General features: G+C 37.7%; 1 long non-coding RNA gene across 1 annotated transcript in view; it reads right to left on the bottom strand.

Annotated features, from left to right (window-relative positions):
- LOC134758303 (uncharacterized) overlaps positions 1–25,606 on the bottom strand; it is a 100,326-nt gene that overhangs the window by 20,695 nt on the left and 54,025 nt on the right. Inside the window, exon 2 of the long non-coding RNA XR_010133348.1 lies at positions 16,464–16,555. This is a non-coding gene — a long non-coding RNA (uncharacterized lncRNA). The remainder of the gene's footprint in view (positions 1–16,463; positions 16,556–25,606) is intronic.

Genomic DNA, 25,606 nt, shown 5'->3' with positions numbered 1-25,606 from the left:
GTTGCAGAATAGAAAATCAATATTCAAAAATTGATTATATTTTTCTAATCTAGAAGTAAACATTTGGAAATAAAAACTTTTTAAAAATGCCATTTACAATAGCATTAAAAGACAGAATAGCCAGGGACAGATTTAACAAAATATGTGCAAGACCTGTACACTAAAAATCTACAAATAATAACTGAGATAAATTAAATAAATTGTAAATAAATGATGAGAAATACAGTGCTCATGGATTGAAAGACTCACTATTCTTAAGATGTCAATTCTCCCCAAATTGATCAACAGATTCAACACAATCCCAATTAAAATCACAGCATATTTTTGCAGAAATTGCAAGTCGATTATAAATTATATATGGAAATACAAAAGGACCTATAATAGCCCAAATAATTGTGAACAAGATGAATAAAGTTAGAAGACTCACACTACCTTACTTTGAGATTCACTTGCAATCTATAGTATTATTGATATAAATATAGAAATATAGTTCAATGAAATAAAATAGAGAATTCATAAATAAACCTACAAATACATAGTTAATTGATTCTTTTGAAAAATGAAAAGATAATTCACTTGGGAAAAGATAGCCTTTTCAACAATGCTGTTGGAACAATTAAATAATCATGTACCTAACAATAAATCTCAACCCCTACATTACAGTATATACAAAAATTATCTCCAAGTGGATCACAGATCTAAATGTAAGATCTAAACTATAAAATATCTAGGAGAAGATATAGGGAAAGTTCTTTGCAAACTTGGGTTACGTAAAAACATTTCTTAAATAGAACCCAAAACATGAGTCAGAAGAGAAAAATCAATAAATTTGATTTTATGAAGACTCTTGGTTTTCTAAAGACACTGGTAAGTAAATGAAAATACAAGCCACTCACAGGGAGAAAATATTGGAAGACACATATTATATAAAAGACTTGTATCTGGAATATGTAAATAATTCTTACAACTCAATAATAGGAAGGCAAACAATCCTGCCCCCTCACCAAAACAAAACAAAACAAAACAAACAAAAACCTGGATAACTGGATAAATATTTGAATAGACACATCACAAAAGATGATAACACAAACAGCATTAAACACATTAAAAATATTCAACATTATTAGTCATCAGAAAAATGCAAATTAAAACCACAGTGAGATACCATCATAAACCCACTAGAACATGATGTTAATAAGAGTTCTTCAGAGAAATCAAACCAATAATATGTCTATGTCTATCTACCTAGATATCTATGTATCTAGATATATCTACCTAGATATCTACGTATCTAGATATATCTACCTAGATATCTACGTATCTAGATATATCTATCTAGATATCTCTCTATATATCTATGTATCTAGATGTATCTATCTAGATATCTATGTATCTATATCTATATCTAGATAGATGATAGATAGATAGATAGATAGATAGATAGATAGATAGATAGATATCTACATAAAGAGATTTATTTTAAGGAAATGACTCATGCCATTGTGGAGGCTTAGTGAGTCCAAAATCTGGTGGGGGAGACCAACAGACTAGAGATTCGGGAAAGCATAGTTAAATCCAGTGACAGTCTACTGGCAAACCACAAAGAGCTGATGTTGCAGACCACGTTTGAAGGCAGTCTGCCGGTAGAATTCCCTCTTGCTCAGAGGAAGTTGGGTCAACCTTTTGTTCTATTTATGTCTTTGGCTAATGGAAACAGTCCCACCAACATTATAGAGGACAACCTGCTTTCCTCAAAGTCCACCAAATCAAATGTGATCTCATACAAAACACCTTCACAGAAGCATCTAAATTATTTGACCAAATATCTAGGCACCATGGCCCAGCCAAGGTGACGAATAAAATTAGCCCTCACAAATACCTAAAATTAAAAAGACTTATAGTACCAAATATGGGTAAAAATGTGGAGCAATTCTAACTCTCATAAATTGCTGGTGAAAATGTGAAACAGTACAGGCACTTTGAAAGACATTTTGGCCATTTCTTATAAGTTGATCACATGTTGATCATATAACCAAGCTACCCTGCTCCAAAAGATATGAAAGGAGCAAATGTGCCACACTGTGGATGAATCTCTAAGACATTATGCTATGAAAAAATGTCATCCACAAAAGACTACATACTGTGCGAGTCCATTTATCTGACATTCTAGGAAAGACAAAAATCAAAGGAACAGGGAACATCACCAGTTGCCAAGGATTGAGATAGGATAAGGGGTAGACTGACTTTTGCACTTTATATACTTTTATACAAGAGAACATTTTGGGGGAAGAAATTTTTCCACATCTTGATTATCGTTATAGTTACACAATTGCATACATTTGTCAAAACTCACCTGACTGTCCACTTTAAGAAGGTAAATTTTCTTAATGTAAATTATACTTTGAAAAACCTGTCTTTAAAATAGACTAAGAAATACGTTAACTAATTAGATTATCAAATTATTTAAACAATTAACTGACAATACATTTTTTCAAATTATGAAAGTAGAAATTGAGAAAAATGTTCAATAAACATTTGAGATTGTAACATTATTATTTTCTCTTGCCATTAAATTATCCTTTGAAAACCACTTAGCCTATAAAATTAAAGTTGAAAGATTCTCTCTGTCTCTCTGTTGCACACACAGGTGTAACACACACATACGTGTATATGCAACACAGACACAGACTCCTGTAATTTTTGGAAGGCAAAATAAGTGGCCTTGGGATAACCCTAACAAAAATGACATAACAGGAAATGCGTCAGTAAAAACTGGCTTCTTGGCCTGGTTAGTGACTCACGCCTATAATCCCAATACTTTGGGAGGCCGAAGAGAAAGATCACTTGAGCACAGAAGTTTGCGACCAGCCTGGGCAACAGAGGGAGGCTCTGTGTCAAAAAAATAATAATAAATACAAATAATAAACAAAAAAATGCTTCTCCCCTTTCCGGTAGTGTGCTATGAGGGTAGCAAGGCACTAGCCAGAAATAAAATGAACGGAGCCAATTTAAGAATCATGACTTTGGAGGGTAAAATCCACAGCAGTGTTAATACCAGTGACTAGTAAAGGATTGTTTGGGAGCAGAGGCAGAGGTGGAGGAAATGTGGCAGTTGCCATGCAGTGGTGAAAATTACATGTTCAGGATCTCTCAAGAGGAAGCCCCTGGGGTCTTCCATAAATAGTCGATAAGACGTTTTCCCTTCAATGGCAGGTAGGTGTGAGTCAGGGAGATACATTTGACACTAACTCTAATGAGCACACAAATGTTCCAAAACCTGATGTTTTGATCTTCGATGTAACAGAAGTTGTTTCTACACTAAGCCTTCAAACAAACTAAAAGAAAAAGGATATGCAATGTTTATTAATGCATTTGAATATCAGAGCTGAATGTGTATATTAAACACAGTAGCTATTATTTGCATTTGAAAAATGAAATGATTTTTTATAACAGCCTGGATTTTTAGAGATTCCAGTCCTGAGTTTTCCCCTGCCTCACTCTGTGATTGGACAAAGCACTTGGTTTTTCTACTTCTTATTTTCTCTGACAAATAAAATGAGTGGGTTTAACCAAATAAGAGACTGTAAAATGACTGAATTTAGTACCCAGGCATGTTTTGTTTGGCATTTTGTTTTGGCATATTTATTTGTTTCAAAAAACTGGATATGTTGACAACATTGAAAAGTCAGAAGATTTTATATAACATATAGATCTAATACTGCTCAAAACACCTTGAAAAACTAATCTTTCATTTTGACATGACACCCGATGCCTGGAAGAGAGTTGCAGTAGCCATGTTTAGACAAGGAGTCACTTTCCACTGGCCACAATCCTACTGCTATATGTCACCCACCTGGCTCCATAGGTATGGCCATTCATGATGCCTGGACTAGATGTTACTAGGTTCTCTTCAACTGAAGATGCCATGGCTCCAATCTAAGTATACTGTATATTGCAAAAATGACTGAGAACAGCTACAAAAAGGCTAAAATCTACCAATTCCTTATTTTACTATATAGGCACAGCTCAGAGCTATTGCAGTTTTGGTTCCAGACCATTGCAATAAAGTGAATGCCTCAATAAAGTGAGTCACACTATTTTTGGGATTCCCAATGCATATAAAAGTTACATTTATACTATACTGTAGCCTATTAAGTGTGCAATAACATTATGTCTAAAACAACAATGTACATAACTTAAATAAAAATATTTTATTGCTAAAATATGCTAATAATAATCTGAGCATTTAGCAAGTTGTAATCATTTTGCTGGTGGAGGGTCTTGCCTTGATGTTGATGGCTGCTGACTCATCAGAGATGGTTGCTGAAGGTTGGGGTGGCTGTGGTAATTTCTTAAAATAAGATGACAATAATGTTTTCTCCATCAATTGATTTTTCCTCTGATGAAAGATTTCTCTGTAGCATGCAATGCTGTCCGACAGCATTTTACCCACAGTAGTAATTCTCTCCCTAAATTGGAGTCAATCTTCTCAATCCCTGCCACCATGTTATCAACTAAGTTTATGTAATATTCTAAATAGTCATTTCACCAATGTTTAGAGCATCTTCACCAGCAGTAGATTCCATCTCAAAAAACCGTTTTCTTTGCTCATTCATAAGAAACAACTTGTTATCTCTTAAAATTTCATCGTAAGATTGCAGCAATTCAGTTACATATTCAGGCTTCACTTCTAATTCTAGTTCTCTCACTATTTCCACCACGTCTGCAGTTACTTCCTCCACTGAAGTCTTGAATCCCTCGATTTCATCCATGAAGGTTGGAGTCAACTTCTTCCAAATTCCCGTTAATGATATTTTGATCCCCTCCCAGGAATCCCAAATGTTCTTAATGACATCTAGAGTTGTGAATTCTTTCCAGAAAGTTTTCCACCTACTTTGCCAAGATCCATCAGAGGAATCACTATCTATGGCCTCTGTAGCTTAGGAAATGTCTTCCTTGAGTAATAAGACATAAAGTCCAAATTAGTTCTTGATCTATGAAATAGAGAATGGATGTTGTTTTAGCAGGTATGAAAATAACATTGATTTCCTTGTATGTCTCTATTAGGGCTTTTGGGTGGCGAGGTTCATTGTCAATGAGCAGTAATATATTTTGAAAGAAATGTTTTTTTTCCAAGCAGTAGGTCTCGACAACAGGCTTAAAATATTCAGTAAACCATGCTATAAATAAATGTGCTGTCTCATCCAGGCTTGCTCCATTTATAGAGCACAGGCAGAGTTGATTTAGCATAATTCTTAAGAACCCTAGGTTTTGCAAAATGGTAAGTGAGCATTGGCTTCAACTTAGTTACCAGCTGCATTAGACCCTAATAAGAAAGTCAGCCTGTCTTTCAAAGCTTTAAAGCCAGGCACTGACTTCTCTCTAGCTATGAAAGTCCTAGATGGCATCTTCTTTTAGTAGAAGGTTATTTCACCTACATTAAAAATATGTTGTTTATTGTAGCAAACTTCCTCAATTATCTTAGCTAGGTCTTCTAAATAACTTGCTGCTGCTTCTACATAAGTACTTGCTTCTTCATCTTACACTTTTACGATATGGAGCGAACTTTTCCTCAAACCTCATGAATCAACCTCTGCTAACTTCAGATCTTTTTTTCTTCAGCTTCCTCATCATTTTCAGCCTTCTATGAGTTGAAGAGAGGGACTTGCTCTGGTTTAGACTTTGACTTAAGGAAATGTTGAGGCTGGTTTGATCAGCAATAAGGCTGTTTTGCTTTCTTATCATTCTTGTATTCACTGGAGTAGCTCCTTCCATTTTCTTTAATAACTTTTCTTTCATTTTTTTTTTTTTTTTTTGAGACAGAGTCTTGCTCTGTCACCCAGGTTGGAGTGCAGTGGCGTAATCTCAGCTCACTGCAACCTCCACCTCCCGGGTTCAAGTAATTCTCCTGCCTCAGCTTCCCAAGTAGCTGGGACTACAGGTGCCCGCCACAATGCCCAGCTAATTTTTGTATTTTTAGTAGACACAGGGTTTCACCATATTGGCCAGGCTGGTTTCAAACTCCTGACCTTGTGATCCACCCACCTCGACCTCCCAAAGTGCTGGGATTATAGGCGTGAGCCACCGTGCCTGGCCTTCCTTTGTATTTTTTTTTTTTTATACTTTAAGTTCTAGGGTACACGTGCACAACGTGCAGGTTTGTTACCTGTTTGACACAAAGGCTTAGTTTTCAACCTATCTCAGCTTCTGACATGCCTTCCTCACTAAGCCTAATCATTTTGATTGAAAGTGAGAGGTGCACAACTCTTCCTTTTACATGAACATTTAGAGGCCATTTTAGGGTTATTAACTGGTCTAATTTTAATATCTTTACGTTTGAGGAAATAAAGAGGCCCCTGCAAATGGAGAGAGATAGGAAAATGGTTGGTCACTGTAGCAATCAGAACATACACATTTATCAGTTAGATTGGTTATCGTATATGGGTGTGGTTTGTGTTGCTCCAAAACTATTACAATATTAACAGCAAAGATCACTGATTAGAGATCATCATAACAGATAAAATAATAAGAAAGTTTGAAATATTGTGAGAATTACCAAGATATGAAGATACAAGAAGGAAGCACATGCTTTGGAAAAATGGTGCTGATAGACTTGCTCAACACAGGATTGCCATAAATCAATTTGTGAAAAACACAATATATTCAAAGTGCAGTGAAATAAAGTATAATGCCTATTGCTGCTACAACATCCCAAATACCTTTCTTCTGATCAGAAAGTAGCTTCCAAGGAAGCAATTTAGCAAGAAAAATAAAAGGAAATGTAAGACACCAAGGGAATGTGTCTATTGCTCAGTAGCCAACAACAGACTACCAAACCATGCTAAGACTTCCTAACCTGACCAACTACTTCAGCAATTGACAATGCTAAAGATTAGCATTTGTCCAAAAGATTAGTATCATAATTAAATTCAATGGAAAAAATATTTTTGAGTACCAGCACAAGACTAGACTCTGCTACATAGCACAATTAATAGAGGAATGAGATACAATTCCTGCCTTTATAGCCTGGGACACTTAAATGCAAACTTAAAATGTATAATTTATATAACATAAATATATTTATTTTAAATATTTAATAATTACAAAATATTTTAATAAATGTATTAATAGATATGGTACGGAGGTATAATAAATAAAAGGTGGCTCTCCAGAGCTTTTGCATGTGCTGTTTCTCCACCTGGATCAATTTTCACCCAGTTTCCAAGTAATTCATTTTTTCTCCTCTCTCATACATTTGTTGAAATGTCTTTGTTGATTAGCCTGTTTAAACTGAAACTGCCCAAATCCCCAAGACTGGCATCTTGTAATTTCTTTCTGCTTTATTTTCTTTATAGCACTAATGAGCATTTTTCATTCGTATATTTTACTTATTTGTTTTGATGACTGTCCTTGTCTCGTAGTGGAATGTAAGCTCCATGAAGGCAGGTTTTTTTTAACTGTTTTTTTTTTTTATAATCGTTTCCATATCTCCTAGAATAGTGCCTGGCACATAGAAGTCGTTGGGTAAATATTGGTTGAATTATTCAATGCCTGAAGTAATCAGTTATGCTCAGGAAAGGCAGAGCAAACTTCCTGAAAAGATGGTGTCAAATAAGTTATAAAGAACGAATAAATGTTCACTTTGTTCCCAGTTGACAAACTGGGAAGAGAGCATGTTACGAAAAGAGGGTAGCATGTGCAAGAATGTGTGAAAGATCACTGCATACTCCAGGAGAGTATGTATTTAGGGTTATTACATGTTTATTACTATTTTCAGAAATAGTTTAATAGTGCAATTGTTACAAGTTAGAGCTCCAAAAACTGTTGGTACTCTTACAAGCCCTTATAGGCAATGCTTTATTTCACTTTCATACATGTAATTGGAATCTACCACATTTTGCAGATGAGGAAATTGGAGTTCTGACAGGCTACATCTTGCCCAAAGCCCCGTGGCTAGTAAGTACAAAGATGACAGTTTAGATTTGCTTGGTGGCTTCAAACCATGTTCTTTTCACAGGTAGAAAGCCCTACTGGACTACTTTTTGCTGACTCCATCATAAATTAACCACAGGTACACCTTAATAAAGTGCACGGATGCTTTTCATGGCTTTGAATCTTTTAGGAACATCTTTATAAGGCACATACATCTCAAAGAAACTGGATAGCATACAAAATCTTCATTTATTTAGTATAAAATGATTTGCTTGCAAGTCAAATTAATGCTTCCTCTCCCAGATTCCGTTTGTCTATCTGTTTGTCTAAAGACAAACATGAACTCTCTGATATGAGGCCAAAAGTTTCAGCTAAGTCTCCTTTGTTGTTTGCAAGAATTCTTTATGCTATTTTAAAAGAAAAAGAGGAAGGGGAAGTTAGAGAGAGAGGAAAAGATAACTTCTCATTTCAGAACATACTAATCTTGTCTCTCTAAGGACTGCTATTTGGCATTTGTTTAGCTGGTGCTGATTTGGAAACCAATTGAATATACAGTGTTTATTTCAAACCATTACTTTCCTCTGCCACTCTGTGATTTTTCTGGGGAATATTTGCATTTAGATGCTATCTGTATAAAGTAAGGGATATGACCATGAACAATTTGAAGACAATGAGAAAAAACAGTTAAAGGAAAGTAAAAGAAAATGCAGTTACAAAAGGAAGAAGTGACAAGATAAAATGAAAAAAAGAGGGCTCACTGACTGAGCTTCACATAAAATAACGAAAAATCAAAAGAATAAGGACAAGTCAAAGAAAAAGGACAAGTCAAAGAAAAATCAAAGGCAATGAGGGTGCTATTTTTGTATATTAAAACATAATTAATATTCATCACACTCTTTAAAGAGGAAGTGGAAAATTGAGGGAGACAGAAAAGCAAAGGAAAGGAGTGAACAAATGGTTCAAGATAATAAGGAGAAAAACAGAGCAATGGAGATAATTGGAAAGATTGTATGGCCAAGGTCGAAGTATAAGCAGTCCAACTGAATGCTATTTTTATAATGTTAGAAAGTACTGCCAGAAAAACAGTAATTCATTCACTTATTCATTCTTTCATTCAGCCTGTGTTTGGGGAGTACCCACTGTTTACCAGGTCTTTGTGCTAGATCCGGGAAACATGAAGATGAACAGGCAGTATTTCTTTCAAGAAAATTAGAATTGGACACTCTGGTTATGATTTAATCCTTTGAGTGGAAGTAAGGCATTCAGAAGTCATTTCACATGACTGAAAAAATTACTTGAACGTGTATATACTTTAAACATAATTAAATATGATTAAAAATGATACCTTTTGACCTATACCTGTCATTCAGTGAAACCTGTGTATGTCACAGGTTCTAATGACAGAAGGAAAGGGCACAGGATGAGGAAAAATGCTGAGAAGGAAACTTTGTGACTTCTAAAGTTTTTTTAATAATAAGAGCATAGGTCTCACTCAAGTCATATTTTAACAGAATAAATGGGTTGCATGTTTTCTGGGAGTCATTCATAGAACCAGAGGAGACTGGATGAATACACGCATGCATGTCGGGGAAGAATGTATTTTAACATACACAATAGCTGATTACATTGATGTTAGTGAAGAACTGAATTATGTTGAAGGAAATTAACAAAAGAGTGAGTCAAAGAGGAAGTGCTGAGTGTTAACAGGTACTCAGTAAACCAAGCTCTAACTGGAGAAAATGAGTTCTGCGTCAAAGCCCAAAATATTATCTGGAACAGCCTCCTAATACTCCCTGCATCTTCAGTCTTTGATATTACATTCATCTTTCTTACTGATGCATGATTACTCTGCCTGGGCCACAGATCTGGACTGCCCATAGCAGTCTCCTACTTGATTATTCTCAATGAATTGTGCATTCAAGATCATCCAACACCTGACCCTACCCTCTCTTTCCAATTCTCTCATTTTATCCCTTGGCAAACTGATCATTTCCTAATCAGAGGGAGCACCTTACAATTTTCTATTGCCAAGCTTATGTGTCTTCTGTTCTCTCTGCCTCCTTCTTTCCATTACTTCATGCTCAAATCTGACCCATTCAAGACCCAGTTCAAATGTCACTTTTTCCATGAAATCTTTCTTGATGTTCCCAGATGGAAATAACCATTTCAGTCTCTGAATTCCTAAAGGACATTCTGTGTTCTTTGTCCATGGCATTTACTCTGCTTAGGTTAAAGCAATTTATGCTTAGCTCCCTTTCTAGATTATAATCTTTTTAAAGGAAGCACATATTTCTGAGTAAGAATTATAATGCCTAAATGGTGCAAAACCAAACATGTCTATAAATGACTAAATTAACAACTGGAAAGAAGATCACATAGGTGGGACTCAATGAAGAGAGTATGATGGCATCAGAAATAGGCGCAAACAGCAGCTGGTAAAGGGTGTGACAATAATTAGGAGATGATTATTAAGCTGCAAAACCGGTCCTGAAATACCCAGAAATGCTATAATATTGACCAATACTAGGAACTATCTTAAACTGCCACCATCAAATTTACATGTAATACAAATTCCATGTAATTAATTCATTTATTAAACAATATCCAATTCAAAAGTTACATTTGTTTTTGTTACTGTACGTTTGTAGAGAAATATTTGCTGAGGTTATCACGTGTTTATCCATTTGTGATACATCAAAAAACCTTCATATAAAAGAAATAGTACATCTGCTCCTAATTTCTCATGTTTGTTTCCTCTCCTTACATCTTTACTTTCATAATTGTATTTGGAATATTTATGAATAATTCCATCTTTTAAGCCTGACAGCATTAATTTTATCAGACCAGAGAGCCTCCCCATGTATCTCTGGCACATTCTAGAGTCAAGGTGATTAGCCCAGCAGGGGTCTGAAGAAGTACTCATAAGACGCTTTTTCAGGGTGCTCAGAAACCCTCACTGCTGGAGTATCATTTTAGTCCCTGCACAACTGTAACCCAAACTTGCAAGGCTTGTACATAACATTTTATCATAGGTACAGTAAATGTATATAATGAATTGAATTTCTTAAACAGATACTACAAAGCCGTAGTAGCAAATATTTTACTAAAATGCTAAACAGCATTCAACTAGATAAGTTTATCCCCTTTAGAATAGTTACCATGACAGGCTGGGCTTGGTGGCTCATGCCTGTAATCCCAGCACTTTGGGAGGCCATGGCAGGCGGATCACCTGAGGTCAGCAGTTCGAGACCAGCCTGGCCAACATGGTGAAACCCCGTCTCTACTAAAAATACAAAAATTAGCCAGGCGTGGTGGCATGTGCCTGTAATCCCAGCAACTCAGGAGGCTGAGGCAGGAGAATCACTTAAACCCTGGAGGTGGAGGTTGCAGTGAGCTGAGATCATGTCATTGCACTCCAGCCTGGGGGACAAGAGTGACATTTCATCTCAAAAAAATAAAAAATAAAAAATAGTTACCATGACAGTATGTATATTCATTCTAGTATTGGAGCTGTTGCTCACAACCGCTCTGCATTCAGAGTCTTTGGGGTTATATAGTTGACCCTATGGAGAAGTTTGGGAATCTTCTCTTTTTCCTTGGCCCTGTGTTTCCATGAGGCAATTTTAGCTAGAGTATAAATCTGGATTGCCTACTCCACTTCAATATCTCTTAGGGAGGAAGAGTGAGTTCCCGTTTGTTAGGTGCCCTTAATTGGTTCATGTTTCCCATTTGGCTGTAATGAATCTAATAAAAACCTGTAAACACCAGGGACTGCCATCCTATTCTCTCTCCTCCCTGGATTATTGCAGAGCAGCTACCCTGGATTGCCCAGGATGTGCACACAGGTCTGATCACCATGAGTAAGGGGCCTTCCCCTGCCCTAGAAGTCTGCTGGTATCCCAGCAGTCAGTGATCTGGTAGGTCATTTGGTCTCATTCTAGGGCTGTTGGATTAGCAAGCTTGCATTTCCACAGACCTTGTTTGACATTAGTACTGTAAATGTAGCAAGTTGCTCTATAAATATCTAACTCCAACATCCATTTCTACGTTGGTTGCAGGTTCAAGAAGGGGCTGGCCATGGTGGCTCATGCCTGTAATCCCAGCACTTTGGGAGGCCGAGGCAGGTGGATCACCTGAGGTCAGGAGTTCGATACCAGCCTGGCCAAGATGGTGAAACCCCATCTAAACTAAAAATACAAAAATTAGCCAGGCATGGTGGTGTGCACCTGTAGTCCCAGCTACTCAAGAGGCTGAGGCAGGATAATTGCTTGAACCCAGGAGGCGGAGGTTGCAGTGAGCCAAGATCGCGCCACTGCACTCCAGCCTGGGTGACAGAGTGAGACTCCGTCCCCCCAAAACAAATAAACAAACAAACAAACAAATAAATAAATAAATAAATTCAGCAAGGGAAGATACAGATGTTATGTATTAGCACCCTGAAACTCCAACAGTATTATTTATAACATTTTTATTCTTAACGAATCTACCTTCTTTTAGGGTGCTTTACATTTTGATACAGCCAAAGATATTTGGTCATTCCTTGGGTACTATGATGGGTGGGATAGGTAGAATGGTGGGTGGGATGGCTGGTGATAAAATTGAGTGATGCAGTTTATAACTACAAACTAGTGAGATTGGTAGTTTTGTTTGATTCCTTAAACCAGCACTGAATGCAGATTTTTAAAATGAGTTTTGAGTCATAGTGGCATCATTAGCATAGCATCACCTTCAGAGCCTCCCAAGGTGATGAGTTGGAATGATAGCATGCATTTGGATGCACAATTCCAATAACCTTATTAAAATACTAATCACAGTACTTCATAATTACACTTGGAACTTAAGAAAAATTGTTGCTAGGTGCTTCAAGGTGCTGCAATACTGGGCTTGACATCCCTCAGCTATGATTTGGCCTCTCATGAAATTCTTTTTATAATACTGTGCTTTGGCACTTGGCCCACAGGTTTGGCTGAGAAACACTACAAGAAAAGTTTTACTCCTACTTGCCACTCTATTTGTGGCAGCCATATCATTGACAGTATGTTCCATGACATTATACCATGTTCCCCTTTTGAGGGTCTACAAATAAACTCTAGATGAATTTATTACAATATAGAAAAAATAATTCCTGTGTAAGCCAATTTTCTTTATGTTTTTTTCTTGTCGTATTGTATGTTTTTACATCAAAAGGAATTAAGCCCCATTTAACCAAGTGGAACAGAAATAAATAAATGTAAAGAAGTGAGGGAAAACTGCATTTATCTAAAGGGCTCTTATGAATATTATTAAATGTTCTTGGAAGAAAACCTAGTATAAGTCTCTTGGTGCAGGGGCAAGATCTAAAAGACAAGCTCAAATAAAAACAAGAGCAACAACAACAACCATTTATTGAGTTCTGAAGATGGCTGTAATAGCATATGGAGGGTAAGAGCGTGGATATAAGTGCCTAACTACCTGAGTTAAAATTCCATCTCTGCCTCTTACGGACTGTGTGACTCTCTGGTCCTCAATTTCATCCTATGTAACATGAGGATGAAAAACAAAACTGCAAAATACTGACCTCATAGTATCACTGCTAGGATTATCATTAAATGCTTACTCTGTTCCAGTTATTGTTCTAAGGGCTTAAATGTCTATCTCACTGCAATGTCATTTCAATTGTATCAGGTAGGTAACATATATCCATTTCACAGACAAGGAAGACAAGGAACAAGAATGTACTTTCAGGAGGTCACATAGACAGCAACTGGTAGTTAACAAAAAGAAAAAAATGATCACTAAATTGCATCCAAGAAAATAATAGGCCAACTTAGCTCCAGGATTTTGTTTTTTTGAATGAGGGTATCTATGTTTGACATAAGAGGAGAGTTGCCCAGGGCAGTAAGTGAGACACTGTGCACTGTGGAGGAGTTCTGAGAAGACATGTGTGTCTTCTCAGAAACATGAGAGATCAGAATTGTCAGATGACACAGCACTAAAGATGGCTTGTGCTGAGTGTGCAATGTTCTTCAGTAAATGTGCAGAATATTGAATAAAAGTCTCAGTTGTCATTCCCCTACTAGCATACTTACATACCCACACCATTTTCATGGCCTTGTGGTAGGATTGTGTTTACAGTTGGCCCTTGAACGATATGTGTTTGAACTGCACAGTTCTACCTATATATGGATTTTTTTTTTCAATTAAAGTCATACCTAGTATGCCTGCCTCTCTTGATTCCCTTTCCACCCCCTCTACTTCTCGTGCCTCTGCCACCCCTGAGATAGGAAGATCAACACCCCCTCCTCTACCTTCCTCTCCTCAGCCTACTCAATGTGAAGTTGATGAGAATAAAGACCTTTATAATGATCCACTTCCACTTAATAAATAGTAAATATATTTTCTCTTCCTTGTGATTTTCTTAAATACATTTTCTATTCCCTATCTTACTTTATTGTAAGAATACAGTATAGAAGACATATAATATATAGAATACATGTTAATTGACTATTTATGTTATTGGTAAGGCTTCCTGTCAACAGTACACCATTAGTAGTTAAGTTTTGGAGGAGATAAAGTTGTATGTTTGTTTGTTTGCTCGTTTTTTTTATTGTGCAGGGGTTGGTGCCCCTAATACTTGCGTTGTTCAAGGGTCAACTAAATATCCCGCCCAATAATTTTTTAATTGTTCACATTGTTTACGTCAACAGGATGTTATTACATGTGATGTAAGCAAACGTTTAATGTGCTAATGTAGTTGCTTTTGTCATCACCATGCAGAGAACATATCCCAGGTAGCCACGGCTCCTCCAGCCTGCAGTTCAGAATGAGACACATCAATTAGACCTGCTACTGGATCCAAGCCCTGTCAGTTCACAGTCTGAAGCAGAACTTCCCAGCTGACCCTCAGATGTGTGAGTAAATAAATGTGCTTTAAATAAAATAAATACATATAAATCAAATATCAAAATAAAATAAATTTTAAAATAAATAAAAATTTAAAAATATGTAAATAACATTAAATAATTTAATTAAATATGCTTTAAATAAAAATACTTATGTTTGTAAGTGCAGTGACTTTTGGCACCAAGTACCTGTAGTTAGGTCAGACTTCACAGATGAAGGGCACAGTCCTCTTTAAAACAGCCTTCACTTCAGACACCAGCCACAAGGTTAGGAGTCCCCAGGCCACCCTCACTTTTGACCAACTGGCTACAAATCCACGCGTTCCCACTTCCTCTATGATTCATTAATTTGCTAAAATGACTCATAAAACTCAAGAAAGAACTGTATTTATAATTGTAGTTTTCTTATAGCATAAGAATACAAATCAGCACTAGCTAAATGTATTGACACAGAGCAAGGTCTGAGAGGCTCCCAAATATGGAAGCCCCACTGTCCTCTCTTCATGGAGTCCAGAGTTCCCTTTCTGGCACATCGTTGTTTGACAATGCTCAGAATATTGTCAACCAGGGAAGTTCACTTAAGTTTCTGTGTCCTAAGTATGAGTGATTGAATCATCCCCCTGTCACTCAATCTACAGTCAGTCTCCTCTCCCAAAAAGTCAAGATATTATCATATAGCTCACAACTCAACCATCCAATCATATGGTTGGTCTTTCTGGCATGACCAATCTCCCCTCTGAGTGAACTCTCAGGGCCCATCATGAATAACAAAGCCACTTCTATGGCTCAGGAAATCCCCAGGACTTAGAGGCTACCACCCAGGAACTGGGGACAAAGGCCAGTGAAATTCTTCATTACAGAGTAAGCCACTGAATCTTTGGTGTAGTTTGTTACACTACATTATCGTGGCAATAATTGACTTCTACCAAATGTCCATTACAAAAAAAAATCACCACATGCCATGCTAGTTTGAACTTTTTATGAAAAATATCAATGGAGATGAGGAAACAGATGACAAGATGATCACATATTTGGGTCTCATACTTAAATAGATGAATATCCACAACCATTTTAAAATACGTTGAGCTTGAACTCTCATTCTAGAGAAAAATATTGAAAGGATGGCTTTTGTTTTCTATAATCTGTTATATTTTATCTGTCTCCCTTCCTTTGACGTAAGCCTTGAGATTTCTTTGGGCTAAGGGTGAAATTTATATTCTTGATAAAAACTTTTTCTCATTAAGGGATAGTTATCATTACTCATCATGACATTAAATTAATGTTAAAGAGGAAATAGTTTATTCCAAATTCAAGTAGAGTAGTTATCTAATTAGTACTAACATTAGTATTAATTAGTTAGTATTAGTACTAACATTAGTTCTAACTAGTGCTGACATTAAATGTTAGTACTAATTAGCTAGTTATCTATCTACTTAGAGTTATCTAATTAGTACGAACATTCAATGTTCTAGAATATGCTTTACCTGAGAGTTGTGAAGACTCACCCCTAAAGTGTCACTAGTGATTCTTCTTTCCTTAATGCATCTAGAGACATAGCTAAACATGGTTTCATTTTAACTTTCACAGATACAGTGTAGTGGCAAAAAAAAAAAAAAACCCAAAAAACAAAATATAGGATTTCTAGCCTACCTGTCAAGAAATTCATCATAGAGGCTCTGTTCTTCATGTGCTGTGTGACTTTGAGCAAGTCACTTCTTTTCACTAGACTCCAAATTTTTCATCTGTAAAATAAGAAAGACCAGCAGATCTCTGAGTTTCCTAACAGGTCAATTAATTCCACTTCTCTCTGAATTACCAGTGTGACCTTGGGTGAATCATTTAACATCTTTAAGCCTGACTTTCTTCATATCTCCTCCTGCACACTCCCTCATCCCAATTAACGGCAAATGTACCCTTAGAGTCAGTCATCCTTGACTCCTACCTCTCATACCCCACATTCAATCCATCAGTAAACCCTGTGGGTGGAAACTTCAAAATATACTCAGAATCCAACCACTTCTCATCATTGCTACATCATGTTCAAAGCTACTGTTTCTCTGGTCTAAAATATTACAATATAAAAATATGATGAGAGTTTTACATGCATTTTTTGAACTAATCTTTAAAATCATCTTTTTATTTTGCACTAGGTCTTTTTGCAAAAGTCTTTAGTGTGTTTTGTAAGACCACATCTCAATTTGGACTAGCCATATTTTAATTGCTCAATAGCCACATGTGATTAATGGCTACTGTATTGTGCAGCATAGGTCTAAAGTCAAAGAACATTCTCCTGCCTAATTAATGTCCTTATTTTAATATTCCAAATAGAACTCTTTGCCTCAAATTCAGTTTCATCTTCTAGTGGGTTATTACCACCAGCAATAACACCCCTATACCCTTGCTTCTGCCAGTCTCTTCTCACTTTGTTTCTCTCTCCTTGGGACTTATCTGCTATTCTTCTCCAAATTGATTCTTGCAAAAGTGCTCATGACTAACAATAACTTGATATATCCCCTTATTTATTCAGCAATCCTTTACTTAGCCTCTGCTACCAGCCATAAAGTGTGATTTTCCCCAGACAACTGCTTACATAAAGAAGAACCCTGGGGATACTCAACTGCTACCCAGTGGGATGAATGAGTCTCTAATGGTAAGATTCACTATGGCTGTACTGTTGAGTTAGGGGTCAGGGTAATAAAAAAGAGAATAATTTAAGTCATAGGTGATGGTTTTCTTGTTCTTTATTGTCATAAAAATAGTTGCTTTCTCTAAGTATGCATGAAAAGAGTTAAGACAGATGTTCCTTTTCTTTTCCCATTCATTTATTAGTTCGTAATCTACTGGTCACCATTTATCAAGCAGTAAGCACTGCAAAAAGAAAGTTATATGTTATTCATCCTTGTCAAACAAGGAAATTAGAATGATTTCTCTTGATGACTTCTCAAGCTGCCATCCCATCTTGCTAAAGTGCAGGTGCAATGAGAAATTTTATTTAGGTTACACACATACTTACTTACATACCATGCATGATTTAAGTGGGCATTTTACTGCAACTTCTTTCTAAATTCTTAAAGCAAATTGAGTTGCCAAAATGCTAAAAAGCCATTTTACCAAGTGTTGAAGTGTAAAAGTCATCTGGAAACTTTTTTTCCTTCCCTGGTATTTCAGAATCATTGGGTGACAGAATCTGAGGAGACCCTTAGAGATCATCTAGCCCCAGGCTCTTGTTCCATAAAAAAATCTCTGCAGGTCCAAAGAGGATAAATGGCTTTTCTAAGAACAAAGAGTTGTAAGGGATGGTACTGGGACTGAAATTTTATACTTGTTTTTGTTATGTTTAGCTCTTTCTACAAAGAAAATATTAACAGGTCTGTCTTTGTCTTTTTACTCTTGCTCCTCTGAGAATTACACAATATTGAGGGCATGGTGGATTCCTGCCCTAAAAATGTGGGTAACATGCAAGCAACCAAGAAGCCCTCCAAGGATATATTGCATTACACCCTTTCCCATAGGCATAGAAGAGGTTGTGAGGTCAAGAGAGAGAATCTCACGTTGAGACACAGGAGGGCACCAAATTATCTCTTTGCACTGGAATTATCTATCCACTTCTGGGGTGGAGAAAAAGCTACAGTTGACTGGTATGCTTGAGGGTGAATACAGAAAGATGGAACTTCTCACAATACTGATTTGCTGATATGGTTAGGCTGTGTCCCCACCCAAATATCATCTTGAATTGTAGTTCCCATAATCCCACCTATCATGGGAGAGACTCAGTGGAAGGTAATTGAATCAAGGGAACAGTTAAACCCCATGCTGCTGATAGCAAGTGAGTTCTCACAAGATCTGATGGCTTTATAAGGGGCTTTTCACTCTTTTTCTTGGTACCTCCTTTTCCTGCCACCATGTGAAGGATGTGTCTGCTTCCCTTTCTGCCATGATTGTAAGTTTCCTGAGGCTTCCCCAGTTGTATTAGTCCATTTTCACTCTGCTGATAAACACATACCTGAGATTGGGCAATTTACAAAGGAAGGAGGTTTAATGGAGAACTCACTGTTCCACATGGCTGGGGAAGCCTTACAATCATGGAGTAAGGCAAGGAGGAGCAAGTTGCATCTTACGTGGATGGTGGCAGGCAAAAATAGAGAGCTCGTGTAGAAAAACTCCCATTTTTAAAACTGTCAGATCTCATGAGACTTTTCACTATCATGAGAACAGCACAGGAAAGACTTGCCCCCATGATTCAATTACCTCCCCCCAGGTCCCTTTCACAACATGTGGGAATTCAAGATGACATTTGGATGGGGACACAGCCAAACTATATCACCAGCCATGTGGAACTGTGAGTCAACTAAACCTCTTTCCATTATAAATTACCCAGTCTTGGGTGTGTCTTTATTAGCAGTGGGAGAACAGACTAATACAGTAAATTGGTACCAGGTAGTGGGGTGCTGCTATAAAGATACTCAAAAATGTGAAAGCAACTTTGGAACTGGGTAACAGGCAGAGGTTGGAATAGCTTGGAGGGTTCAGAAGATGATAGGAAAATGTGAGAAAGTTTGGACCTTCCTAGATACTTCGAGGGCTCAGAAGACAGGAAGATGTGGAAAAGTTTGGAACTTCCTAGAGACTTGTTGATTGGCTTTGATCAAAATGCTGATAGTGATATGGACAATAAAGTCCAGACAGAGATGGTCTCAGATGGAGATGAGGAACTTTTTGAGAATGGGAGCAAAGATGACTTTTGTTATGCTTGAGCAAAGAGACTGGCAGCATTTTGCCCCTGCCCTAGAGATCTGTGGAACTTTGAACTTGAGAGAGAGAATTTAGAGTATCTGGCAGAAAATATTTCTAAGTGGCAAAGCATTCAAGAGGAAACACAGCATAAAAGTTTGGAAAATTTGCAGCCTGATGATGTAATAGTAAAGAAAAACCCATTTTCTGGGGAGAAATTCAAGCCTGCTGCAGAAATTTACCTAAGTAACAAGTTTCCCCAGAACAAGGGGGAAAATGTCTCCTGGCATGTCAGAGCTGTTTGTGGCAGCCCTTTCCATCACAGGCCTGGAGGCCTAGGAGGAAAAAACGGTTTCCTGGGCCATGCCCAGGGCCTTGTTGCTGTGTGCAGCCTAGGGACTTGGTGCCTTGCATCCCAGCCGCTCCAGCCATGGCTAAAAGGGGCCAAGGTACAGCTCGGGCCATGGCTTCAGAAGGTGCAAGCCCCAAGCCTTAGCAGCTTCCACATGGTGTTAAGCCTGCAGGTACACAAAAGTCAAGAATTGAGGTTTGGGAATCTCCGGTTGCATTTTAGAGGATGTATGGAAATGCCTGGGTATCCAGGCAAAAGTTTGCTGCAGGGAGAGAGCTCTCATGGAGAACCTCTGCTATGGCAGTGCAGAAGGGAACCGTAGGGTCAGAGCCCTCACACAGAGTCCCACTGGGGCACTGCCTAGTGGAGCTGTGAGAAGAGGGCCACTGTTCTTCAAACTCCAGAATGGTAGATCCACCAATAGCTTGCATTGTGCACTTGGAAAAGCTGCAGACACTCAACATCAGCCTGTGAAAGCATCCAGGAGGGGAGCTGTACCCTGCAAAGCCACAGGGGCAGAGCTGCCCAAGGCCAAGGGAGCCCCCCTCTTGTATCAGTGTGACCTGGATGTGAGACATGGAGTCAAAGGAGATCATTTTGGAAGTTTAAGGTTTAATGACTGTCCTACTGGATTTTGGACTTGCATGGGGCCTGTAGCCCCTTCATTTTGGCCAATTTCTCCCATTAAGAACAGATGTATTTACACAATGCTTGCACCCCCATTGATCTAGGAAATAACTAACTTGCTTTTGATTTTACAGGCTCATGCACAGAAGGGGCTCGCCTTGTCTCAGATGAGACTTTGGACTTGGACTTTTGAGTTACTGCTGGAATGAGTTAAGACTTTAGGGGACCGTTGGAAGGGCAAGGTTGTGTTCTGAAATATGAGGACATGAGATTTGAGAGGGGCCACAGGCAGAACGATATAGTCTGGCTCAGTGTCCCCACCAAAGTCTCATTTTGAATTGTAGTTCCCATAATCCCCATGTGTCATGGGAGGGACCCAGTGGGAGGCCATGGGGCTGTTACCCCCATGCTGCTGTTCTTGTGATAGTTAGTGAGTTCTCACAAGGGCTGATGGTTTTATAAGGGTCTTTCCCACCTTTTGCTTAGCACTTCTCCTTCCTGCCACCATGTGAAGAAGGACATGATTTTAAGTTTCCTGAGGCCTCCCCAGCCGTGCAGAGCTGTGAGTCAATTAAACCTCTTTCCTTTATAAATTACTCAGTCTTGGGTCTGTCTTTATTAGCAGCATGGGAGTGGACTAACACACTTGCATTCTTAAAGCCTAGAGCAATAGAAATGAAACACAGGCCAAGTGTCCACAGGTAGAAACAATTTGCTGAGGTCAGAGGCCCTTCTGCCTTATGCCAAATCTTCAATGGTCCAAGATGCAAGAAAACTGTGATAGTTTGTATTTTCACAAAGTGATTCTTTAGAAGAGATCAGGAAAAGTTGATGCAGAGGTTTTACTGAACCAGAATGATTATTCACCTTTGTTTTAAACTTTTCAGCCAGAGTCACTTGCCAATAGCCTCAGGAAAATATAAGATGAATGTCCATGTGTTCAGAAACCTACAGAATCATCCATTTTCATGAAGATAGGACTCTTGTCAGCATGTCATCTTGCATCATATAATTCGCCCTCTTCATCCTCCAGCTGATTTAAGCAGTATTTCAATTGGTGACCCTCAAATCCCATTAATGAGTTTGATATTCCTTCCTGCTATGCCGGTTCTTCATTTGTCTGAGAGGTGGTGAGGAGAAATGAAATGTTACCTGACATATCTGTCCTACAGCAAGAGGAGATAATTGAGATTCCACAGCAAAACCATAGCCTTGCTTTGAAAGGGAAGCAAGCTTCAATAATGTGTGCAATTCAGAGTCACAAATATTCAACAAAGTCAAAGGTCTTTATTTTTGATGGTTATCATGGAGAGAATAAAAAGCACTCTGAGTTATCCAGTGGAATGAGAAGTAGACAGAGACCAGCCTGGGTGTCTCAATTAGCAATTAGGAACATGGCGTTTCAGTTCACAGTCACTGTGGAGCACTTTGTTAAGCTCTGGAAGATGCAACGTAAAATAAACATATCTAGTACCAAGATATAATTTGTCCTTCCACACTATTGCCTTCCGAACAGTACAGCTAGCCTCAGAAAAAATGAAAATCCTAGGAATACAGAATATTGCATTCATATCACAGTACTAAAACAACCAGGAACTGGACTACCCAGGCTTAACCATTGTTCTACTATTGGATGGGTCATGGGGAAGGCATTGACCCAGATCAGAACTGTAGTTCTAATGAATTATACCTTTTAACTAAATATGTTGTTTATAGTATCCTATAAGATTATGTTTCTTATTTCATCCATGGAGATTAACCAAAAAAAAAATCATAACAACTAAAAATTGTAGAGTCCTCTAGAGTTGACAAAGCATTTTTTCCTATATCTTCCTTAATTATTTCAACAACCTGTGAGATTAATGTTATTATTTCACATTAAAGGCATAGAGACAAAATAAAGCAAAACTAAGTGCAAAACTAAGACATGAAAAGGTTGAACAATTTGTATAAGGATACAGAATAAGTTGGTGAAGTTGGGGCTCAAATCCTTTTTTCAGGTAGGTATAGCCACAGGCTCTTGGGGTTTCAATGTAAGTATTGGTCTTCTGGTAATATGCTCAGTTCAAGTGGTGTAATCTTGTTGATGCCTATACATATCTACTAAATAAAAGTGATGTTTCTGCCTTCTTGTTTCCCATAGGAATCTCCTTATGTGTCTTTAATATAGTTTGCTGTGTGAATATCTATTTTCACCATTGGGTTGTTAGCTCCTTGCAGTCAGGGACTATGGCTTATTCATTTTTACATTCCTCCCTTTCCTCATAGCCTAGCACAATGCTTATCCACAAAATAGACCTTCAAATATTTGTTGAGTTACGTTGAATTAGTTGCTGTAGTGAAGTTTATAATGACCTAAGGCATGTTGCCAAATGATGCTTGCTTGAATTTCTTCCAAGACCAAAAAGGAGATATTTAATTGTGCCCTTCAGGTGGGAGGAGATGCTATATTCTATTTTGAATAAAAAGAACTTTAAAAACTGATTTAAGAACCACAATTATGACGAACTACAGAGACCCTTAGTGGTGGTAGCACTTTCTGCATTATAAACTTAAGTACCTGAAAACATTTTAGAGAGGGAGAGCTGGAGAGACTTTTGTAGCAGCAAGCAAAATGCAGCAGTTTTACGGGATAAATCCTCTCTGCTTTCCACAGTTTTGTCTAGGAAGAGCCCATCATCTATCCATCTACTCTGGTACAATGGATTACACTGACCTGCTGATGGCATAGGATCCGTCAACATCTATCAGAAGACTTTAGAAGAAGTTCTAGTGAATGGAAATAGTCTTCTCTTGGCTTCACACACATTCGAAGACAAAGGCTGGTGTCAAACTTGAACATTTCCACAGAGGCCAGGATGAGAACATATGTGCACTCATGGGATTTGAGGAATGAGGGAGGGAATAAAATCATTATATGAGAAAGTGATGTAAAAATTGGGGATGAGTACCCTGAAGGTAAGAAAACTCAAAGAAGGTATTCAGGTGGCTTTTGACAGGGCATAGGTATGACTACTACACACAATATACTATCATGTGTGATAACCATGATTAATGGTAGCTCTCAGACCTGAAAGACCAATGGCTAGCCTATCACATACTCATATACCCTTATAATTTTGTTCTTAGTCTACCTAACATCTTCTGTCTCTCCCATAAAGATTCAGTTCATATATAACACCTTCTCTGTGAAAGGTCCTGATTGCCCACACAGTATTAATTGTCTTCATGGTAGTTTTTACAGACTGCTCATTTTGCACTTACCACACTCTTACTTAGTTTTTCTGTCTACCTAACTATCTCCTTCACTAAATTGTGAGCCTAGGATGGGATCTAAAAGATATGGTTATTTTATCTTTGTGTGCACAGTACTTAGTACAGTGTTGAGAGTATACTAACTGCTTAGTGAGGGTTAAAGGAAATAATAGAAAGAGAGAAAGGTGAGGAAAAAAGAAAAGAGAGGGGATTCATTAGGAAGGGAATTGTGTACTGGAGCTATAATGTAACACATAATTGAGCTATAACACTCATGTATCTGAGTATAGGGAGAGAATTCAGTAGTGCTGCATAGAGAATGGTGTGGTACTGTCAACTGGCCAGCATCCAGAGGTAAATAATTCTACTATAGAAAACGATTTTGCATTGCCCTATTTTAATGTCTCTAAGCTCAGAGAAAATTGTGTTTCTATTGAAAGATTCCAGCTGTTCCCAGAGAACATGACCTCAGTGTACTCTGGTTAAAGAGGCAAAGAGCTGCAGCATCCAACAGACCCAGGAGTCAACCCTCCAAGCCTAGGATCTTCAGGGACTAATTCTAAAAGAACTGAAATAAGAAGCGGTGCCCCATAGCAGAAAGCAGAAAGCAAGAGTGGCTTGAAATGCCCACAAAGGACTGTAGAACAGACCAGAACAAAAGGGAGATAATATTGTTGCTTATACTAGTTAAACATTGTCACCAATTTGCTAGTGAAGAGAAAGCAGAGTTTGATATCAGAACAGTTGATAACCCCTTATGTGATTTGTTTTGGGTATGTGGGATAAACAGTATACAGTTCTCAACATAGAGATGAGTTCAGTCACCCTCATCAAAGCTTTTTCTGTACAATGCTTCAAGTTAACATACCTATCTAAATATTATTATCTGTAACAAAAGTAGAGATATAACTGGACAGGATGAAATCTACCTCAAGATGGAAATCAAGATTTTGATGCTCTCTTTTGATCAGACAGGTAAGCAATTACCCTTCAAGAACCTTCTAATAAAACCATCTCCTGTGATTGTGTAACATATACAAGAAGACCTTCAATAGCAATCTCTCTGCTTGTATTATCAGATTTGCTTTTGTATTCCTGTTCATGAACTAGTACATTAACACTGACATTCTGATTCTACCCTGTGACACTACCTGGTCTTTTAGCAATGTGGGGTTGAACTTCCTGGCTCTATAACTTGCTGTGCCCAATATTTGGCTGAATCTCAGGACAGAGGTACTAGATCTCAGGCCATTCTTGCAGCTTCTAGCTTCATTGGCAACCAACGTTTTCCACCATGAGTTTGTTACATCAGTGACTGGATATAAAACAGGTCTTCATAAAAGTCTCAAGTACAGGAAGAATGTATTTCCTCTTTATCAATTGAAAACAAGACTCCTGAAGATGCTTTGGAAAGCATAAAAAGTGTTTTTATTTCCAACTTGTTGAATTTCAGAAGCATCCCTGACACAAATTTCTGTTTCCTCATCACCCTTTAAGGAAATAAATATCATTGTTTGGGTTTCCTGCTCTGTGAAACAGCAGCCCAGAGAGGATAAGTGAAGTGTGTCAGATGCACAACTAGTCAATTGCAGAAGGGCTGGTGTTTCTAATCCAAGTTATGAATACCTAGGTCTTCAAATAATTATGACAGTCTTCTAGGTAAAGTTACACAACTCTCAAAGATGCTGCCTAATAACTTTTATAAGCTTTTTTTATGTTGAAAGAGTGTATTTTTCAAATGCCACCTACAGTCATGGTTTCATGGTTTTAAAAAGCACTGTACCCCTTATTGCAGCTATGGTCATCAAAATCATTTTTAAAACATAAG

The sequence above is a fragment of the Gorilla gorilla genome, chromosome 3 (assembly GCF_029281585.2).
Source record: "Gorilla gorilla gorilla isolate KB3781 chromosome 3, NHGRI_mGorGor1-v2.1_pri, whole genome shotgun sequence".
NCBI classification, from domain to species: Eukaryota; Metazoa; Chordata; class Mammalia; order Primates; family Hominidae; genus Gorilla; species Gorilla gorilla.
This window is presented reverse-complemented; position numbering and strand designations above follow the sequence as displayed.